The sequence below is a fragment of the Oryctolagus cuniculus genome, chromosome 5 (genome assembly GCF_051225735.1).
Source record: "Oryctolagus cuniculus isolate XC-2025 breed Fujian yellow rabbit chromosome 5, ASM5122573v1, whole genome shotgun sequence".
Taxonomy (NCBI): Eukaryota; Metazoa; Chordata; class Mammalia; order Lagomorpha; family Leporidae; genus Oryctolagus; species Oryctolagus cuniculus.
In genome coordinates, this window is record NC_142871.1 from 120,339,083 (window position 1) to 120,362,853 (window position 23,771).

Here is a 23,771-nt window from a genome sequence, read left to right on the forward strand (position 1 = left end):
AACAGAGCTACAACACAGCAGTAGAAGAAACCGAGACCCATGAAAGTGACTTTCCCACAATCATACAGTCAGAAACTGACAAAGCAACAATTCTGGCTCAAGCGGTCTAGTTCATCTGAAGTGCCCTGGGGCAGTGCTTCTCAAACTGCATGTGCTTGGGAAGCACAGGAAGGATTATATACGTGCCAGTTTCCTGGACCCCATTGTCTAAGGACCCCGGTTCAGGTCCCAGCCTGGGTAGCTGCTGATAGCACACACAGCAAACAATTAACAAGTTATCCAGGCATTTCATAGCTGTCCTCATAGCCAGTAACCCAGAGGCTAAGCCACTCATCTGAGAATTCAGATGAACAGATTCTAACCTGATTGGTTCTTCTAGGTAAGCAAATATTGGCATGCCTCTTCACTAGGGCCTGCATTCCATAAAACATCAGATAAATTATCTTTCCACTGGAAACCTGGGGTGCTCTTCCACACTGCATATTTAGGGAAGACCCAGGCAGGCATTTGAGTGATAAGTCCCATATTTATTATCCAGCATTAGCACTCAGGTGTTTGGTTAACCTCAGCCTGCTTCCATGAATCTTGGACTAGTCCCCAGGAGCAAGGGTCAGAAATAGCGCAAGCTCTGCAGGAGATTCCCTTAGATGACATTCTCTTAAAGGATGGAGAGGAGAAAGCAAGGAAGTGGAAAATGAGGTTTTTAAATTTGTTATTGAAATTTTTTCTTTTTAACATATTTCAAATAAAAAATAGGAAGAAGAGGTCAATAGACGGTCACATTTGATAATTTTTAACAATTTGATAATTTTTACAAATTTTGCATATTTGCTTCATATGTAAGCATACACACACATAGTTTTTTGAAAGCTTTAGTGGATGCATTAAAATCACATAACATGGAATTCATGAAAAAGATCTTAAAATGAGGAAGAAAGGATATGTTATTCTTCAAGAGGTATAATTAGATGAAGACAACATTTGTAAGTACTTACATTTCAGGCCAACACTGTGGAGTAGCTGGTTAAGCCTCTGCCTGCAGCACTGGCATCGCTCTCGCTCTCTCTCCCCCCTTCCTTTCTGCCTTCCTCCTCCCTCCCCTCACCTGCCTTTCAAAGAACTGGAAAAGTTATAAAGAACTTAAAGAGAAAAGTGATTTTGAAAATTGTCTCTTAGTTGCCTTATAATACAAGAAGGTACTTGAATAAAACAATAAAGCTAATAGCTTTGATAGGGATTCTCGTGCTATGAGTATTGTCAGTTATATACATATGGTGCTTATTAATGACAGAGGTTCTTCTACTTCCTTGTTATATCAACTTATTTCTTTCTCCCAATAACCCTGTGAACTGTGTAGCACTACTATACCCATTTAACAGATGATAACACCAAGATTCGGGCAATTTAGCATTTCAAAATTCCTAACTGCTGGAGCTCAGATCCAAAATCTATCAGGCCAGCTCCTGAGATCCTGCTTGTAATCACCTGCTTCCCTTCGGCAGACAAGGTTTGAACTCCCGCCAAATGAGCAAGTCAGTGCAGCCAGTTGCTGACAACACAGCTGAAAACTATATGAAAAATACAGCCTCTGCTTTCAGAGAACTTCTGATTGCAGAATTAAGGCAGAAATAAAAGAAACAATAGAAAATTATGTAATAATAAATATATATTCAAGTGCTAAGGTGTGAAGACATGCGATGTTAACAAAAAATATTAAATATACCAGTAAAATTGAATAATATTTCAAAGGGAACATGAAAATGTAGAAAGTTTATGATAAGCTTTTCTTAAAATTGGTGTTGATTTGTTTGTGGTACAGTAAGGGTTACATACACAGAGGAGAGTTCCCTTCTACTGATTCCCATCCCAAATGCCCCCAAGTGCTGACTTGGTGAAGCCCTGGAGCTGACCACTAAGTCTAGGTCTCCCATGGAGGTGGCAGGAACCCACCTACTCAAGTCATCACCTCTGCCTCCCAGGATGTGCCTTATCAGGAAGCTGAAATCAGGCGATGCAGCTGGGCATTGGACCAATAGACTCTGGTGTGGGACATGGACATCCTAACCAGTGGCTTAATCACTAATCCAAACGCCTGCCCCAGTAAGCTGTCTTATAAGCAAATGCCTGTGTGAGGCAAAACTGAAAGAATTACAGTGGGATGAAGAGCCAAACACAACTGCTGGAAGAATGTTTGAAAAAAGAAGAAAAAGAGTATCTGTACATACAGTGTGAACCTGATTCAGTGCAATCACTCCTTCAAGCCAGCCTTCATAACATTGCTGCAACGGTCATGCATACTTATGTGTGACTTTAACTGGGTGCCTGCCATAGAAGGAAATACCTTACCCACATTAGTCAGAGGCAGTGTCCTAGACAGCTTCCTCAAAGTGGTCTGCACTGCAGACTGTATATACCACGTGTTGCAGGTATAGTTTCCGCCAATCACATAAGCAGACCGTGGGGTGGAGACGGGCAGGATGTCTGCTGCTGCACCTACCTGTAGGGGCAGAGCAGGAGGAAGCCCAGGGAGAAACTGGTCTGTGATGCAATCACGGTGCAAGCCGCGGCTTATCCCATGGAAAGCTATAACAGTAGGGCTGTTCTGAGTTGCCCTGAGCCGTAGAACAGCAGCCTGACCTCTGCATTCTACAGCTCTGGAATGTCGGCTGGCCAGGTAAGGGGCTGTATCCTTACACTAGCGCCATTTTCAGGGAGGACAACAGAGCAAGATGTCTGTGGAGGAGACTCCGACCTGCCGGGAGAGTACGTCCTTCCATGCGGAAAGAGACCGGCGCTCTCACTGCAAGTAGCCAGCTGTGGTTTAGCTAGACATGCTCCAGTTTGCAGTATTGGGTAACCTGGTCATAGCAGTCAAATTTTCTTTACCAGTTCTTCACTAGTGAGAACAACTATATTCCTGCTTCAGGGAGAACCTATGAACTGACAGTATGTGTTAGGCTGCCTAGAATTTTTTAGTTAGATGTGACCATGAAATAAATGTGTCTTTTCCTGCTTGAAAAACATTCAAAGTGTGTGTTTACTCAGAAGCGGTCTAATGAGTTACTTAATTCCACTTCAGCTCAGTAAATTCCTTAGCGTAATGTGTAATTCTAGATTACTACCACGAGATGGCAGCACATACACATCGTAGTTCTTGCTGGCTAGGAAAATACTGCACGCTAAAGTTAACCTGTCATCCTGAAATTATTTTAAAGCCTAGCTAAACGATTCAAATGAAAATCTTTTTTAAAAAAAGCAACCTCCACGCATATAATGTGGTAGTCCTTTAAGAGGATGTAGAGAGAAGATGAAAGAATGCTCAGAGTATGTATCCTATACCCACTGAAAAAGAGGTCCTACCCGTCACCTTAAATATAGAAGAGCTGTTGCTGACATGCACCTGATAATGCATCTGTGCCTTAGTTTCCTAATTTCAAAATAGGGAAAATAATAGTATCTTCCTTGTGGAGTTGTTGTGAGGATAAAGAGAAATTGTGTACATGCTTAGATCCTCATATGTTGTGTGAGCTATTAATTTTTACTATTTATATTTTTAAATGTTGTTGCCCAACACCCTACGAGTTTCTAATCACAACTCTCATTTATTTATTAAGAATATAGTATCAGACTTAGCATACAACAATCATAGAAGGTGTTATCACATTTAGCCTTTTCAACAAACTTTTGGTTGTGAATTATGGATCACATCTTGCAGATGAAAGAACTGAGATATTGTGAGATTAAGTAACATATCCTAGGCAAAATTGGGAATGAGTGACTGGTGTTTTCTATCTTGGACTGATCTACTGGAAGTATCTCTTTAACTCATATTGTATGAGAAATAGAGGCTGCATCTGAATGCTATTGTGGAATTTTGAATTTATGAATTGGAGAACTAATGCAGTAAAGTGAAATTCTTGTCTTATTCTTGCTTCAATAATATTTAAGAATAATCTCATTGTTTAGATTTTTAGATTAGAAGTTGAAATATGCCGAGGCTTGAATTTTCAGAAAAAAACTTAATGGAACTTTATTATGGAAAGTTGAGTGAGATCGTATACGCTTAGTTTTTACTCTTCCACAGCAGAACTGGAGTGAAGATGCTGCACAAAGTGCCAAGTGTTGTCAAAACAGAAAACAGGGAGCAGCACTGGAACATACAGGTAAGTTTGCATCTCAATGGTTCACTTCTGGAGACAAAACTTCCAGGGGATTGTTAAGTAACCTGGAAAAACTAAAGAATCAAAGCTCTAATAATTTAATGGTTAAGAAATGCATTGATGGTAGGAAAATCAACCAGATACTTAGAAAGTTTTCACTCTATGCAGCTCTCAGCTGGGAATATATTTATCTTTCGGTAATGTGTGATAAACAGTCTACTGAGCTTTTTGACAGGTAGAGTTATAGACAGTGAGAGAGAGAGAGAGAGAGAGAGAGAGGTCTTCCTTCTATTGGTTCACTCCCCAAATGGCAGTTATGGCCGGAACTACGCCCATCCAAAGCCAGAAGCCAGGAGCCAGGGGCTTCTTCCTGGTCTCTGATGTGGGTGCAGGGGCCCAAGCACTTGGGCCATCCTCCACTGCCTTCCTGGGCCACAGCAGAGAGCTGGACTGGAAGAGGAGCAACCAGGACTGGAAACCGGTGCCCACATGGGATGCCAGCACCGCAGGCAGAGGATTAACCAAGTGAGCCACGACGCTGGCCCCCTGAGCTTCTTTTTTTAATAAAAGGATATATTTTTTACTTATTTGAAAGGCAGAGTTATGGAAAGAGAGGGAGAGACAGGGAGATAGGTCCTCCATCTGCTTGTTTACTCCCCAAATGGCCACAATGACCACGGTGGGGCCAGGCTGAAGCCTGGAACCAGGAGCTTCTCCTGGGTTACCCATGTGGTTTCAGGGGCCCAAGCACTTGGGTTATCCTCCCAGGCACATTAGCAGGGAGCTGGATTGGAAATGGAGCTGCTGGGACTCACACCGGCCTACATATGGGATGCCAGCTCTGCAGACCACAGCTTAACCTGCTATGTCACAATGTGGGACCCTCTACTGAGCTTTTATAGAGAAAGTTCATGGTTTCAAAACAAATGTATCTCATGACAATATGATGACCATATAAGTTAGGTTGTTTGCAGCTACTTTCCAGAAAAGCCATTAGTAATCCACTACAAATAGATATTAAAAACATTTAATGGGAGCCAGCACAGCAGCGCAGTGGATTAAAGCTCTGGCCTGCAGTGCTGGCATCCCATATGGTCACTGGTTCAAGTCCCAGTTGCTCTACTTCCAATCCAGATCTCTGTGGTGGCCTGAGAAAGCAGTAAAAGATGGCCCAAGTCCTTGGGCCCCTGCACCCACATAGGAGACCTGGAGGAAGCTCCTGTCTCCTGGCTTCAGATTGGCTCAATTCCAGCCATTGCAGCCATTTGAGGGGTGAACCAGTAGAAAAAGACCTCTCTCTCTCTCTCTCTCTCTCTACCTCTCTCTGTAACTCTGTCTGTCAGATAAATAAAATAAATCTTAAAAAAAAAAACATGTACAAGAATATTTTATTACAACGTAAGAAAAAGTGGTGATAGCACTTCCATATCTATGGACTATTGGCCATTTTAGACAGTGGTTATTGAATATAATTTTTGCAGACAATTGAAGAAAACTAAGTTGTTTTAGCTACCCCCAAAAACTTTTGAAATAAAGATTTTCCCCATACTGAATATTTTCAAGAAGGTAACTTGTTGAGTTTTTTATATAATATATTAATTCCAATTTTTCTCTATTTTTTTACCTGAAAAGAGAGAGACAAATGGAGAGCTCTTCCATCCTTTGGTTCATTTCCTGAATGTCTGCAACAACCAAGGATGGACAAGGTTGAGGCAAGAGACCAGGACTCAGTCCAAGTTTCTTGTATGAGAAGCAGGAGCCCAGTCACTTGAGCAGTCTTCCACTGTCTCCCAGAACATGCACCAGCCGGAGGCTGCATTGGATGTGGAATGGCTAGGGCTCGTTCTAGGCTCTCCAATGTAGGACTTGGGCATCGCAAGCAGTGACATAATTTGAGGCTGGACCAGATGCCCACCCATGTTTCTTTTCTCAAACTTTCATATATGAATTTCCCATTCTCCCATTTATCCTCATTACTTATAACTAGCAAGTATAAGTAACTATTTAAAGATCATTAGACAGCAGCATTGGGTGCAGGAGCAAAGAAAATTGGGGTGGTGGTTTTTTGTAATTGCAGATGAGCAACAGCAGGACCTGGGGCAGTTAACACAGCCAGCCTCTCCAGGTGGCTAAATGGCTAGCAGTACATTGAAAAGTGTAGGGGAAATAATGACTCTTATCTTCTGTGAATTGATCTGACTTTCCTCACTAGTCTCTTTGCTAAATAGTGGAGAAAACACTTTTGAAACAATAATAAAAAAGCAAAAACAAATTTAAACCCAATCTAGTAACTGTGGTCTAATGTGTTACTGTATTTTTTAAAAGATCCTCTTTGCAAATAGAATTTTTAAATAAAATATCATTCGTTGGATTTCCTCTCCATCTTATTTATTTGCACCATACTTAGCATTTTTATGTGCCATTTCTGGGGCACTTGGAGACTTCAGCAGTCCCAGCAACATACAAGCAGGGCATGGGTTCTAGAAAGTTGGTCTATCTGCCTAAAAGGAAGCATTGTAAGACCACTAACTCGGCTGGCGCCGCGACTCACTAGGCTAATCTTCCGCCTGTGGCGCCGGCACACCAGGTTCTAGTCCCGGTTGGGGCGCCGGATTCTGTCCCGGTTGCTCCTCTTCCAGTCCAGCTCTCTGCTGTGGCCAGGGATTGCAGTGGAGGATGGCCCAAGTGCATGGGCCCTGCACCGCATGGAAGACCAGGAGGAAGCACCTGGCTCCTGGCTTCGGATCAGTGCAGTGAGCCAGCCACAATGCGCCTGCCATAGCAGCCACTTGGGGGGTGAACCAACGGAAAAAGGAAGACCTTTCTCTCTGTCTGTCTGTCTCTCTCTCTCTAACTCAATGCTTCTCTCAAAGTGTGGTGACTCCAACTTGTTTCATTAGGGAAGCATAAGAGTAGCCCCAATTTTCTAGTTAACCCCCTGCCTATCTGGAGGTTTCTAAAGCTCACTAGAATGAACAGTTAGGGCAGGAAACCCTGAGGTTTTATTTCCTCTTCTTTATCTTCTCACTACAATCCCTAATGAAAGGATGAGCTTACCTCAGGAGTTACCCAGATCAACACTGAATCACAGTAGAAACCCGGATGGCCCTAGTTATTGCACATTTATATTGCCTACTATAGAGAAGCATCTCTATGACATGAGCTGGGTACTATTGATGCTTTATGCATTAAAGGAAAGAAATGAATACACTTTTATGTGTTTTCCTAAGCTCTATCCACTTACTTATTGTAAATAATTGAGATATAAGTGGAGTGTTTTTGAAAGCAGAGCATCAGATACTGTGCAGAGGAAGGTGGGTGCCTTGTTGAGTGTACTTCCTGGATTCAATTTCTATACACTTTGGAGCGTCCTGCATTGGAAGACATGGCCACTCTATTGTCAGAACCCTACATGTGGGAAGTAGATAGAGGTGGAATTTTGGATGAATGTGGAACTGGAAAATTATAATCCTGGGAGACAAGGTGGGACTAGATCAATAAATTGGCAGTGCGGGTTTTTCAAAGAACAGGGAAAGTCAAATATCTTCTTTAAAAAAAGATTCATTTATACTTTGAAAGCAGAGTTACGGAGAAAGGAAGGAGACAGAGCCAGAGAGACAGAGACAGAGCCCTTCCATCTACCAGTTTACTCCCTGAATGGCCACAACCAACTGGGGCTGGGTCAGGCAGAAGCCAAGAATCTGAAACTCCATGCTGGTCTCCCACGTGCATAGCAGAGAACGAGCATGTGGACCATTTTCTGGTCCTTTTCCAAGCCACTAATAGGGAGCTGGATCACAAGTGGAGTGGAGCAGCTAGGACATCAACCAGTGATAGCATAGGATGCTAGTGTCACAGGCAGCCGCTTAACTTACTATGCCACAACGCTAGCCCCTAATTATCCTTTATATCCTCCACAAACGGATTTTAAATTTTTTAAAACCAAAACTATACCCAGAAACCCAAAATATTAAAAAAAATAGAATCCTGACAATAAAGAAAGAAAATGATGCTCTCTCATGTCAGCTTCATTTTCTGCGCCCGACTTCTGTTGTTTGCCAGGCCCTGTGCACATGGATGTGTGTCATCTGGACACAGGGAACATGCCTGTTTCCTGATAACCCATGCTGAAAGCATCCTAAAGACAGGTGTGTTTACTTTAATTATGTCTAGCAATATTGACCTTGTGTTTTTATGCAAACTATCAAATTTGTAATAAAGTCACCTTTTTATCTTTACAGATTGCTTGGACACTTCTTACCTCAGTGGTAGTTTTGTACCATGCACCAAAGAAAGTCATCTAAATATCTCTACTTTTGTTGAGTAGGCATTACAGATTCACTCAGAGCTTTTTGAAGTATATTCCCATAAAGAAACATAATCTTTTTCAGAATTCTAGAATGAAAGTCAAATATTACTTCATTGAGACAAGCATTATTGTCTTTAAAATGCCATTTAACCAATACCTGAAAAACTACACATATTGTCTTTACATTATTATTACTAAGTATATCTGTACATCATTAGTAAAATGTCAAAATTCAGAAATATTTACCAGTATTCTTTTTTTTTTTTTTTTTTGACAGGCAGAGTGGACAGTGAGAGAGAGAGACAGAGAGAAAGGTCTTCCTTTGCCGTTGGTTCACCCTCCAATGGCCGCCACGGCCGGCGCGCTACGGCCGGCGCACCGCGCTGATCCGATGGCAGGAGCCAGGGGCTTCTCCTGGTCTCCCATGGGGTGCAGGGCCCTAGTACTTGGGCCATCCTCCACTGCACTCCCTGGCCACAGCAGAGAGCTGGCCTGGAAGAGGGGCAACCGGGACAGAATTCGGCGCCCTGACCGGGACTAGAACCTGGTGTGCCGGCACCGCAAGGCGGAGGATTAGCCTAGTGAGCCGCGGCGCTGACCCCAGTATTCTTTTTTTAATTAATTTATTTATTTGAAAGTCAGAGCTACACAGAGAGAGGAGAGGCAGAGAGAGAGAGAGAGAGAGAGAGAGAGAGAGGTCTCCCATCCACTGATTCACTCCCCAGTTAGCCACAATGGCTGGAGCTGCACCGATCTGATGCCAGGAGCCAGGAGTTTCCTCCAGGTCTTCCCATGCAGGAACAGGGGCCCAAACACATGGGCCATTTTCTGCTGCTTTCCCAGGCCATAGCAAAGAGCTGGATCGGAAGTGGAGCAGCTGAGACTTGAACTGGTGTCCATATGGGATGCCGGCACTGCAGGTGGCAGCTTTACCCACTATGCCACAGCGCCAGCCCCTACCAGTATTCTTGCCATGGATGTAGGTTCTTCAGGCTGATATATCAGGGAAACAAACTTGAACTAGCATGAGAAGAGAAAACACATTGTTTATTTCAACAGCATAAGAGTATTTTTTTAAGAACTTAATGACAGAAAGACAAGATTTAAGAAGGAAACAAACAAGAAAATTTGTATTTTTTTCTGTATTAACTTTGCAGTTAGTTAGTACATGTCTATCCTTAAAGTTAAGTTTTACTTTTTTTGATCTGAGGCATGAGTCACAATTCATACAAAATATCAACTGGTTTCTTGGAGGAAGGGTAGATATACTCCTTTGTGCCATATCTGTGGTTACTGAGCAAGATCAGCTAAGGTGACAATGAACACATGGGCCAACCTGGGGCATCCATGATGGCTATCAGAAAAGGAAAGATGTTTTCAGAGCTGCTCATATCTCTCTGGTAATTAACTATGAAAACAAGCCTGACATCACTTCTGCTGATGAAAGTTGATGGCAAGAATGCACGTCTCCCTCAGCTGCATGTATTTTCTAGGTCAATACATTGGCCTTTCCTCCATGTTATAAAATTCAATCATGGTGTTCAATCACTGCCTCTCATATGTGTAGTATAATAAAATATGTTCAATATGAAACAATGGACATGATGTATCTGATAATGTACCACCATACCTTAAATAAAGATTATATCCTTAAGAGTCTCTTTACTCAGTAAATGATTTTTTTTTACTTTTTTAAACTTTTATTTAATAAATGTAAATTTCCAAAGTACAGCTTTTGGATTACAATGACCCCCCCCATAACTTCCCTCCCACCCACAACCCTCCCCTGTCCCACTCCCTCTCCCATCCCATTCACATCAAGATTCATTTTCAATTATCTTTATAAACAGAAGATCAATTTAGTATATACTAAGTAAAGATTTCAATAGTTTGCACCCACACAGAAAATAAAGTGTAAAATACTGTTTGAGTACTAGTATACCATTAATTCACATAGTACAACATATTAAGGACAGAGATCCTACATGAGGAGTAAGTGCACAGTGACTGCTGTTGTTGATTTAATAATTGACACTCTTGTTTACGGCATCAGTAATCACCCAAGGCTCTTGTCATGAGTTGTCAAGGCTATGGAAGCCTTTTGAGTTTGCCAACTTTGATCTTATTTAGACAAGGTCATAGTCAAAGTGGAAGTTCTCTCCTCCCTTCAGAGAAAGGCACCTCCTTTTTTGATGGCCCGTTCTTTCTACTGGGATCTCACTCGCAGAGATCTTTCCTTTAGTTGTTTTTTTGTTTGTTTGTTTTTTTGCCAGAGTGTCTTGGCTTTCCATGCCTAAAATACTCTCATGGGCTTTTTAGCCAGATCCAAATGCCTTAAGGGCTGATTCTGAGGCCAGAGTGCTGTTTAGGACCTCTGCCATTCTATGAGTCTGCTGTGTATCTTGCTTCTCATGTTAGATTGTTCTCTCCTTTTTAATTCTTTCAGTTAGTATTAGCAGCACTAGTCTTGTTTAAGTGATTATTTGACTCTTAATCCTTTCAGATACTGTTGTCTATCTATGCTAATTTCTTTCATTTAGCCTCTGCCCTAACACCAGTGAAATCCCTAATTACAATACTGCAACCTATGAGCTTGTATGCAATCACACAAAGTTGATACAATTTTGTAAAGGTACTTGTCTCTTTTACTTAGATAAAATAACCTGTTGATTACTTGTTGTGTTATGAAGATGGAGATGCCAGCTAGATTATGTTTTACCTTATTTTGTTTCAGTAGCTCTTGATGAATTTCATTTGGTTTACCCTTACCCCAATCCAGATTTTTACTAATGAATAAGAGCTTCAGTTTACCACCCACTCCTGTCCTGATACAGCCTGAAGTAAATTGTTATAATTTTTGCTAGTACTGAAGCTAAGTATCATGTTTAATATATTTTAATATTTAAATAATGTGATGTATAGTTTTCAGGCTAACAAAATTTAACTGAATAGCATCTCTGAGTCCTTGTGTTAGCCTAGGTCAGACAGCTCGGATATAAGGGGCAGAGCTGAGGCCAGAGTGAAGGCTTTCTTGCCTACTCTACTCAGAGCTAAGTCTTGCCTACCCATTGCCTCTCACTGGCTTTGTCAAAGCATGACATGGATGGATTGCTTGCAATTCTCTTTCTTCTCATATTTCACTTTATATTTCAAATTCATATAAAACAAAATGCTTTGCCTCTTTCCATCATATGTCACATTCCTTGTTAAGAAAGAGACTGGAACCTGTACTTCAAGGATGAATAAATGTGATAAATACATTAAATATCTCCTAACTATGTGAGACAAAAGGAATATTCCCTGCCCCCTTCCTCAAGACCGCAACCATTTGAGCATAGAGTGTTTGTAGTCACAAAAGTACAATCACTCACAATGTGAGTATTCTCATGGCAGATGCCAGAATCATTGTCGGGGAGGAGTGTCATGATTGGATGCATATGCTAAATTGCATTGTGTCATGAAAAGAGTATATGCATGTGAATTTGTGTGTGTGTATATATATAATTATGTTATGGAACAAAAATAGTTAAGAGCATTCACAATAAGCATACTAAAGGGCAACACTGAAGGTTGTTTGGTTCACATGGAAAGTATATAGTCACAGAAATGGATCCAGTATATAGAGAAATTTGCAAGAACACCAAAACAAATGAGTTGGATTTGATACTATGGGTGAACATATCACATCCTTGGTTATCAATTACAGATACAATGCAATAAAAGTCATGTTCCTCACAGATTAATATGGAGGCACATAAAATGGAATGATCCAAGATGGCTAGACTGATATCCACCCACCTTAGTGGTCACTGTGAATTTTCAAAATATTCTCAGAGCCATCTCAGTTTCAGGTTTTCCTCGGCTTGGAAAAAGACGATTGTTTCTTCATTGCTAAGACAATAGTGGCTCCAGGACTCTTCTGGGACATTTTACCCCAAATACTTCTCATTAAAGGGAAGAAGTTGTACTTTGCCAATCGTAGGATCAGTTTGTAGTTTTCTGCATCTTTCTATGGGATGAAGCAGATAAAACCGCACAAAAATTTTGCATGTGTAAAGTCAATGGGCTAATGTGAACTTAGCCTTCCTTCCTCTCATATTCCAGAATTCAACCATATTCTACCACTTTAATGCACTCTTTCTGAAAGGTTATTTGAAAATATGGCCAGAAGATGGCACAATATGTACACAGCATCTATGAAGGCTTCTGAGGAAAATAGTCACAACTATTCTTTTACTTAATCTAAATGTTGTCCTATCAAAAATTTATGTCATTTACTTTAGTTCTTCTGATGTATGTGAAAGTTCTACATTTGTTGGTTAACTGATGCAGATAAGATCTTCTTTAAGTATAAAAATTGACTAAAATTACAGAAAAGATGATATTAGTAGAGGGTTTCTCAAAAGCATGTGTATTTTAAATAAAGCTCCATAATCTCAGAAAAAGCACTGAAATTAGTTCTCAGGTACAAATCTCCACTGCATTTAGTTTTCTGATCTGAAATTATGCCTCAGGGAAATCACTATTTCAAATAACTGCCTTCATGTGCATAGTTTTCTGTAGAGTGCTTAGAATGCACTATGTAATTTTTATTATATTGCTTCACCTATACAATTGATATGGGATTCATTATCCCTGTTTTATGTATGAGGGCATCTAAGCTCAGCAATTTTAAATGACTTTCTTATAATCACACAAAAAGAAATGGATCTTTAACAGATCTTTCATAAAGGGTACCGCCTTCCAAAGTGCAGATGCAATTAAATTTTGTGCCACTAGAGGATGCACTAACAAGAAATTATGTAAAGATTCTGGGGCATACACTTGGTTCTAATACTATATTGAATACAAGTTGTGAAAGGGGCCTGCCTCTACTAAGTAGCAGATAAAGCTGCCTGTGATGCCAGCATTCCATATGGGTGCCTGTTTGAGACCCAGCTGCTCCACTTCCAATGCAGCTCCCTGATAACGTGCCTGGAAATGCAGCAGAAGATGGTCCACATGTTTGGGATCCCTGCGCCCATGTGGGAGCCCCAGCTGCTGGTTTCCATCTTGCCCACCTCTGGCCAATGTGGACATTTGGGAGTGGATCGGCTAACAAAAGAGCTCTCTCTGTATCTCTTCCTCTCTCTCTGTAACTCTGACTTTCAAATAAATAAATAAATCTGCAAAGATAAAAAAAAAGAGTGGTGAAAGTAGACATTGCTGATCTTGTTCTGTACCTGAGGGGAAAGACTTGCATTTCCTCATTTAGTATGAAATTTCCTGTGGGTTTTTTGTATGTTGCCTTTATTATTCTGAAGTATGTTACTTGATCCCTAATTTATTGAGAGTTTTCATAATGAAGAGATTTTAAATCTTATAAAATGTTTTATCTTCATCTATTAAGATGATATAGTTTTTGTTCTTTTATGTGTGGATTTGATTTATTATATTTATTTTTATATTTATTTATATATTAATATACATAATCAATATACTATATATTATATAAATAATGTATTATATATCATATATTAATATATCAACTAATAATAAATATTTTGTATATTAATATAATTAACATAATATATATTATATTTATTTTTGTGAGTATTGGATAATCCTCGCATTACTGAGATAAATACAACTAGATCATGTTGTATGCTCTTTTTGGTGTACTGTTGGATTCAGTTTGCTAGTATTTTGTTGAGAGTTTTTGCATCTAATTCCTTCAAAGATAGTGGTCTGTAGTTCTCTTTTTGTGTTCTGTCTTTGCTACATACTTTTTTTATTTTTATTTTTTTATTTTTTGACAGGCAGAGTAGACAGTGAGAGAGACAGAGAGAAAGGTTTTCCTTTTGCTGTTGGTTAACCCTCCAAGGGCCGCCGCGGCCGGCGCACTGCGGCCTGCGCACCGCGCTGATCCGAAGCCAGGAGCCAGGTAGATTTATCCTGGTCTCCCATGGGGTGCAGGGCCAAGCACATGGGCCATCCTCCACTGCACTCCCTGGCCACAGCAGAGAGCTGGCCTGGAAGAGGGGCAACCAGGACAGAAATCGGCGCCCTGACCGAGACTAGAACCTGGTGTGCTGGCACCGCAAGGTGGAGGATTAGCCTATTGAGCTGCGGCGCCGACTGTTACATACTTCTAAAACTTAACAACACATTGAGCTATTCTCAAGTTTGTGGTTGTAGAATATTAACTGGCATCTGATAGATAGTTTGGAGAACTTGTCTCCAGGTGAGGAGTCTATTTCAGTCCAGAGACCAGAGTATGGGGTCCCACCCTCAGCACCACTCTTTTTGTCTGATGCTTTCTGGACAATACATCCTTGTGTGTACCTAACTATAATTTTCTAGTTGACATTATAATAGAATAAGTCTCATTTGTTCACACTTCAAATTCATTACCCCACTGAACTGTCACAATTCTTCCTGAAATTCTCTGCTTCCCTCAAACATACTTTTAAAAATCACTTGCATTTTAGTCTTAATTTTCCCATCACTTTATTTATTTCGTTCTTATTTCCTTTGTCTCTTTCCTTGCCTTCCTCTGTGTTGTTTGAACTTCTTTTTAGTTTTCAACTTTAGTTTTATTTTATTTTAAAACAAATTGGGCTATTAGGATAGCATAGAAAATACAATTTTGGGGAACAAAATGGAAATAATAGAAAACATCATTAAGGATTCCATCTCAATTTATTTTGAATATTTTTGTGTATATCTCTCTGCAAAATTTTCTTAGGGTTTCTCTAGGTATTAAAGTATACAGATACACACATATATATTTTTACACTCTAGAGATATCAATGTTTCAACATTAAGTGCAGTACAGAAAGCTCCCTCTTGTAGAGATCCATTTACCCCTCATTCTTTAAAACAATAATTGTGTTAGGTATTTCCTCTATGCACACTAAACACCACCTCAGATAGTATTATAAGATTTCTTCCAAAAACCAAATTTAACTTTAGAAAATAATGACAACTTTAGTATGTTCTGCTACCTTTATTTTATTCATTTTTAAAGATTTATTTATTTATTTGAAAGACAGAGTTACAGAGAGACAGAGGCTCAGAGAGAAAGAGAGATATATTCCCCAGATGGCCGCAACAGCCGCAGATACTTCCATCCGAAATCAGGAGCCAGGAGCTTCTTCCAGGTCTCCCACGCCGGTGCAGGGGCCCAAGCACTTGGGCCATCTTCTACTGTTTCCCAAGCCATAGCAGAGTGCTGGACTGGATGTAGGGCAGATGGGACTTAAGCCAGAGCCCATATTGTATGCCAGCACTGCAGGCAGCGGCCTTGCCCACTATGTCCTGGCACAGGTCCCATATTTATTTATTTTTTCATTTTAATATCCTTGTTTTGGGGCACCAGTGCTGTGACATAGTAGGCTAAACCTCCACCTGCTGCACCAACATCTGATACAGTTTGTGCCCTGCCTACACTTCTGATCTAGCTCTCTGCTAATAGACTGGGAAAGCAGTAGAAGAAACCCTAAGTGCTTGGGCCCCTACTCCCATATAGGAGACCCAGAAGAAGCTCCTGGCTCCTGGCTTCAGATCAGCCCAGCTCTGGCCATTGTGGTTGTTGAGATGGTGAACCAGTGGATGGAAGACCTTTTTCTCTATCTCTCTGTCTCTCTCTTTCTCTCTGATAACTCTGCCCCAAATAAATAAATACTAATCTTTTTAAAAAATCCTTATTTCTTTTCTGATATTCCAGATCTTACTTATAGATAACTTCTTTTAGTCATTCTTTAAGGGTAAATTTGCTATCAATAAATTATTATCGTTTTCCTTCATCTGAGAATGCCTTCATTCTTTTATCGAGAATATTTTCACTGAGTATTGTATATCAGGAGATTTTTTTTTTATGAACACTGGAGAAACGTTGTGTTACTTCTGTCTGGCCTCCATGGTTCAGATAATAAACATCTTGTCATTGATTTGATGTTCCCCTTTAATTAATGTGTCACCTTTCAATACTCTTTCTTTGTCATTGTTTTTATGACATTTTGTTATAATGTGTCATGGACTACTCACTGAAACCATGACTGAGTGTATAGTTTCTTTGTTCTGTATGACTGGTATTGGGCAGATATTGTCAAAATATTTTCTGTTCAATCACTCTTACCCTGATCTTTAGTTTGGAGAATGTACTAGTCTTAGTGATTTTTTGACATCTCTTACATGATGAACCCTGAAGCAGGAAGGAGGTTGGAGAATTTTTCTATATTTTATTGACTAGTTCTGTTATTTTCTCAAATTCCAGAATGACATATTTCCAGGAATTTCCAACTATCCCACGTAGTAGTCAATGAATTTCACTTTGGCTAATTTTTCAGTATTTTCTACACTTGCTCTTAGCCAAAAGGCCTAGAAGCTATTCAGTATTTTCTAATACAATAAGAAAGGAAGGTAAATGATTAAACGTAGTAAATAGATCTTATAAATAAGCTGAAAAATAATGTAAAAACTTGAAATACTTTTATATATAAGGAAACATTAAATGTCTGATATTAACATGTGTTCAAGTATATATCTATAAGTACTTTCAAAATAGTTTAACAAAGAACCAAGAGAAGCATGAAGATTGAAAAGAAAAAGATGATATGATTATATTCAGGTAAAATGAAGACTTAGGTTATTTGTGTGTTTGTTATAATAAGTTTTCTATTTAAATTTGTTGAAGAGTTTAGCTAGGAAGCCAACTTTAAAGATCAGCATGACAAATAAACAGTACTTCAATGAATAGGCAATATGAATTTTTTTATATGTTACTATTCATAACCACAATCAAGAACTCACTTCAGTGATCAATATTTCCTTTGTAACGCAAGATTTTAGTTTCAAAAACTCATTGTATTGATATTGACTGGTAATTCCTAAATTACCAGTCTTTCTGGTAGAATAAATCTATGCAGAGTTATTTACTCAGAGAGATCCTCTGTCATGTAGTCTTATATTTTTGTGATTATAGATATCTTTACTTCATCCTCTCGCTTGAATTATGTTAACAAAATAAATGTAAAATATTCTGTTTTTAAAAAATAACTTGCCTTCAATTTTAAGATATCTATCTTCCCATGTAGATAACTCTACATGGTTATCATGAAAACTTAGGCTTACTTCTTTTGTGGTTTTTTTCCCTCCTTGGGAGGAAGTATGATTTTCCTTCATAAAAAAATTAAGTCTTTGTGTTGTCCTGGTTTTAATGTTTAAATTCGCTGTTCTCTTTTTGGATGGTTTCTTTCTTTTAACCTTCGCTCTTTCACATGATGTGGGCTATTGACTCTCTAAGAAGTCATCTATGTAAACTGCATTTACTTTCAAATAGTTTTGCTTCCTTCAGGACATGTTGTTCTAACCTCCTATTTTCTCTTGTAATGCTGGAACTACTCAGATATATTCATATTTTGTTCTATCAATATATGTGTTCACTTGGTTACTTATGTCCATACGGATAAGATGAACTAAGCTTTAGTTTGTTCTTTATGTTTTTAGGGGGTTGAAAGAAAAATATAAACACAGAGGGTGTTTAAATTTGCAATTAGCAGACACTTATTCTATAACTTCTCTCCCAACAGGTAAACGTTTCTATCTCCTTGGAGATGTCTGTATATTAAAACCTCTTACTCCTGATTGGCTGCATCCTTTCTAAATGACAAGGGTAAGAAACTGTCAGATATATGTATTCTTTCTTCTTGGTTAGTATAATTCCAACATTACCCCATAATTGATAAAGTAAGAAAAATACATATTTGCAACATGTTGAGAACTCTTTTCATGATCCTGTTGCAGGTATATCTTTGGTTGCTTAATTCTTTTTTATCTTGTCTCTCCTTTTCTTGGCATTGCATTTGGTGAGTTCAGAAACAAAAATCCTAGGCACAAAAGGTACGTAACCCTACAAATTTCATAATTTTGCATATATTGTAGCCTCACATTACTGCTCCTATTAATTATGCAATATTTTTGCACACACTGGCCTGATCACAAAGAGAGAGAGAGAGAGACAGAGGGGGAGAGAGATTACTGCTCCTATTAATTATGCAATATTTTTGCACACACTGGCCTGATCACAAAGAGAGAGAGAGAGAGACAGAGGGGGAGAGAGAGAGAGAGAGAGAGAGAGCGAGAGAGCAACACGAATCCTATATAGTAGCCATAACAGTAGGCAACCTTTCTCCTTGGGCTTTGTATATGTTCAATCCAGGGTCCACTTCTTTATGTAGCCTAGAAAATGCAAGAACTAAACTATATTACATTCATATAAGAATTCTATAGGCTTTTACGATTGCTAAAAGGACTGTCTAATGTCCAGATTCACTAATAGCATATGCATGCAGAGATGAGGAACACAGAATTGGCATCTATTGCTTAGGTGATTATCAATGTCTTGCCTATTTGTTGGAAAGTATATTCCCCTGAGAAGTTTCCTATTAAACTGGCTTATCAGAATTGAATGTAATTATCCTGTGTAATAACTCCCCTCAAAATCTCTAGTTAAGTCTTGAGGCACAAAGAAACACATTGTGAATCTTTTTCTTTCTCTTACTTAGACCAAATGCAGATAACTTTCACTTCACTAAACTTACCCACTTCTACAGTATAGAAATTTGAATATATTGAAAATTAACCAGTTAAGTGTAATTATTAAATATTATAAAATTAATAAAAAATTACAAAACATAATTTTTGTACACAGACTACTCTCAGATATATTACAAGTATGTTTACATAGTAGCTCTGGAATGATAAGTTTTATTAAAGATTTATTTACTTAAGAGGCAGAGTTACTTGAGAGACAGAGAGAGGAGAAACAGAGAAAGATTGTCTATCTGCTGGTTCACTCCCTAGACAGCCACATCAGCAGTAGAGCTGGGCTGATCCAAAGCCAGGATCCAGGAGCTTCTTCTAGGTCTCCCAAGCACTTGGGCCATCTTCTATTGCTCTCCCAGGTCAGCTACACTGATCTAGGAGCCAGGAGCTTCTTCCAGGTGTCCCACGTGGGTACAGGGGCCCAAGGACCTGGGCTGTCTTCCACTGCTTTCCCAGGCCATAGCAGAGAGCTGGATCAGAGGTGGAGCTGCCAGGACTCAAACTGGTGCCCATATGGTATGCGGGCACTGCAGCTGGGGGCATTACCCACTACGCCTCTGTGCCAGTACCCTATATTATTATTTAGATTAGAAAACATTTTTCATTGCTACTGCTGGATGTATCATAACTATGATTTAGCAGCCTTAAAAAATCAAAGTAAGGGAGGACATTTGGTAGAATTTCACTGCTTGGAAGGGATGCCACCATCCCACGCTGGACTGCCTGGATTTAACTCTGTGCTCTCATTCCTGATTCCACCTTCCTGCTAATGTACACCTGGAAGGCAGCAGGTGATAGCTCAAGTACTTGAGTCCCTGACACTATATTAGGTAGAAGTGTAGATGACTAGATGGAGGGACAAATGTGATCATATGCAAACAAATACTATAGTTTAATATCTGTGTGTAGGCAAATCTGTACATTTTACTGTGTGAATTATTCAGCTTTTTCCAAATTGATCTGCATTGTGTGAAAAGTTACACAACATTGTACTGCCCCTAATTTACATTTTAGAGTAAACCTAAGTACTCATGGAAATTTTTTAGGCGGCAAAAATTAGTATTTCAGTGTTAGTATCAGTATTTCACTGTTAGTATCGGTGTGAATTTATCAATTCATAAATGATTAAAATACTCTCTAAAAAGAGATTGATTTATTTATTTAAATATTTTTTAACAATAGAGTTACAGAGAGAGGTAGAGACAGAGAGAGAGGTCTTCCATCCACTGGTTTACTCCCCAGATGGCCACAATGGCCAGAGTTGTGCCAATCCAAAGCCAGGAGCCAGGAGCTTCTTCCAGGTCACCCATGCAGGTCCAGGAGCCCAAGGACTTGGGCCATCTTCTACTGCTATCCCAGGCCATAGCAGAGAGCTGGATCAGAAGAGGAGCAGCTCAGACTAGAACTGGCACCCATATGAGATGCCGACGCTTCAGGCCAGGGCTTTAACCTGCTGAGCCACAGTGCTGGCCCCAAGATTGATTTATTTTTAAGTCACAAAGGTTAGTGACTAAAATGACTGACATCGCTATTTATGACTGGTCATTTTAACAACCACAACTCTATATATCATACTGGAATATATATTTTATGTTCATTGTTAACAGAAATGTGAATTAAAACTAAGTTGTTCTGTATTATTCAAAGACATTCTCATAAAAATAAAAATAGAGTATACCCACAGGATGCATTGGTTTTAAAGGACTTCTTTCATGTATCTAAATATAATAATTTCTAGTGAAATCTTCTCATCTTGGAGTTCAACCAGTCACCATTATGGCGATGGGCTAGAGAAGCAGTTGGAGGAAACTAACATAGTGAAATCTGGAATCCAGTTCAAGAACAATAGCAGGATGTAGAGGTGGCTACATTGTGGACATAGATGAAAACTGAATTTCATTGGAAAGACACCTCTGGTTGCTCTATCTGTAACGTGAAACACATCAGAATTTTTAATTTCAGGAAAATAAGATCTTTTTGCATGGGGATAGGAGGGAGGGAACAGCAAGAACAACAACAAAAAAAAATCTTACAGAGTTTGGTTTGGGGCATACTGCAAATCTCCCTAGGGAAAGATGCCACAGCAGAGCCATTTATTTCCTTTTTGTCTTTCGTAACTAATACTTATAAATCGTGGTTAACTGTGTTTTGAACTCAGGTCTTATTTATCACTATAATGATTGACTTTTATTGGCTATTCTGTTGTCCCATAAAATTCTTTGTGGTAGTAATTACCTCTGTGGTACAAAGGATGCATCAGCGTCCACATTTGCAAGCAATTTTCCAAATGAATGTACAATAATATGCAATGCAAATTGCATAATTAGATAGCATACTCAAAAATAAATCTACATTTTGTAAGTGGTTTTGACAGTCAAATTAAGCTTCTTTGTAGAAAGAAACTTAGAAAGCAACTTTTGGGGAGTGGAGAAGAGTGTGAAGTTGAAGGCTTGCAAGTGTCAGGGAAGCCTCTCCTTGTACGTTTCCTACCCCTGTGACTGGCTGGACTTTCCTGGTATACAAAGTTTATTAAGCATAGTCCTTGCCTCTAAATATATAAACATGTCGATATGCAATCTTAACATCTACTACAAATACAATATGAAAAACTCAAGTGTTTCAAGGAAGGTGCTGAAGAAACATGGTAACCTTGGAGTTACTATCAGTGAGTTACTGTATTTCATCTAATAGAAGGTTCCAAAAATTCTAAGATAAATTATTTGTTAATTTCAAAAGAGAAAAAAAATCTGTGAAGTACTATCAATGTCAAAGCATATTAACTTAAAAGTTGAATGATCAAAAATGTTAAAATGTGTCTGTGTATCAAATAGAGTAAAACCCATCCACTTTCTGATATACAAATTCTGGATATTCATATGTAGTAGCTATTCAGATTTAGTAACCTCTGACTTCCCTGATAAATGAGTTAGCCTAAGAAAGTGAAGGACTCAGTCTTCAGTTTATAGTGCTTCCTTCTCTTTTGACCTTTTCAGAAATATATTTTAAAGTTGTAGTATATAAAATTCTCACCCCATTTTTCTATATGATATGTTGAAAAATTTGAAATTTATCTTCAGAGTAGGTATCCAGCTTCTATAGCATCACTGAAAATAATTGATGAAAATAATTTTCTTTACCTTTAGAGATTTTTTGTGCTACTGTAGAAAATCTGATGAGCATCACAATGGATCTTCTCCTGAAAACCTATTGTATTGCACTGATCTACGTGTTTTTCCTTAGATAGTATCACACTATCTGGATTACTGCAGTTTCAGTCATTTTTTATATTAAACTGCATAATACCTACAAATGTGTACTTCTTTTTAAAGATCGTTTTGATTATTGTAAGTCCTTCCTTTTTCTATGTAATTTTCAGAGTTTGTTATCAATTTTAACATTAAGAAGATTTTTGTATTATATATGGATTTACCATGGATCTAAAGATCAAATTGGGAAGAACTGACTTCACAACAACACTGAGACTCCCAATCTATGAGTTATTTAGATATTGGTTACATTCTCTCAAAAACATTGAATTTTCAAAAGTGGAGGATATATACATACTTTACTAAATATATTAATAAATTTCTAGTGTTTCAGGGCTGCTGTTGTGGTGCAGCAGGGTAAGCCATTACTTGTGATGCCCGCATCCCCTGCTTCCAGTCCTGGCTATTCTGTTTCTGATCCAACTGCCTGATAATGTGCCTAGGAAAGCAGCAGATGGCCAAAGTGCTAGGGCCCCTGCCACTCAGGTAGGAGACCTGGATGGAGTTCCTGGCTTCTGGTTTAGGTTTGGCCCAGCCATGGTAGTTGCAACCACTTGGGGAATGAACCAGAGGAGAGAGTTGCTTCTCTCTCTCTCTTTTTTCTCTTTCTCTCTCTGTGTGTGTGTGTGTGTGTCTGATTAGCTCTGCCTTTCAAGTAAATAAATAAATCTTTAAAAATAAACATCTAGGGGCTGGCACTGTGGTGTAGTAGGCTAAGACTTCACCTGGTGTGGATACCAGCTGCTCCTCTTTTGTTCCAGCTGGCCTGAGAAAGCAGTAGAAGATGGCCCAAGTGCAGAAGAACTCCTGGCTCCTGGCTTCAGATTGGCCCAGCTTTGGCCATTACTGCCATTTGGAGAGTGAATCAGCGGATGGAAGATCTTTCTCTCTGTCTCTCTCTCTCTCGCTCTCTCTCTATGTAACTCTACCTCCCAAATAAATGAATAAAATCTTTAAAAAGCAAAAAGGACTTATCAAAAAATAAACATCTGTTATTCATTATAAAGTTATGAATAAAATTCAGTTTCATATTAATATTCTCTTCATTTTGTGACAATTTTATTTCTTAATACATGTATCAAAACCAGAAGTCAACATTAGTCATTACTGTTAATTAAACTGAAAAACTTAATTTGGATTAAAATATTTTCTCTGCTAATGGCCTTTATTCAGAACCTTTTTTTTTTTTTTTTTTTTTTGGACAGGCAGAGTGGACAGTGAGAGAGAGAGAGAGAGAGACAGAGAGAAAGGTCTTCCTTTGCCATTGGTTCACCCTCCAATGGCCGCTGCGGCCGGCGCACCACGCTGATCTGAAGCCGGGAGCCGGGTGCTTTTCCTGGTCTCCCATGCGGGTGCAAGGCCCAAGCACCTGGGCCATCCTCCACTGCACTCCTGGGCCACAGCAGAGAGCTGGACTAGAAGAGGAGCGACCGGGACAGGATCTGGTGC

The 23,771-nt window shown here is 39.2% G+C and overlaps 1 long non-coding RNA gene across 4 annotated transcripts; it reads left to right on the forward strand.

Annotated features, from left to right (window-relative positions):
* The first annotated feature begins 2,429 nt into the window (after positions 1–2,429).
* On the forward strand, positions 2,430–23,357 carry LOC149126629 (uncharacterized). Of its 4 annotated transcripts, none has more exons than XR_016234034.1 (4): positions 2,430–2,674; positions 4,085–4,163; positions 18,328–18,351; positions 23,084–23,357. It is a non-coding gene; the product is annotated as an uncharacterized LOC149126629 (long non-coding RNA). The 4 variants fall into 4 exon arrangements; XR_016234035.1 differs by having other exon boundaries at positions 2,431–2,674; positions 4,088–4,163; XR_016234032.1 differs by lacking the exons at positions 18,328–18,351; positions 23,084–23,357 and adding exons at positions 8,223–8,308; positions 8,402–10,120 and having other exon boundaries at positions 2,434–2,674.
* Positions 23,358–23,771: the final 414 nt, after the last annotated feature.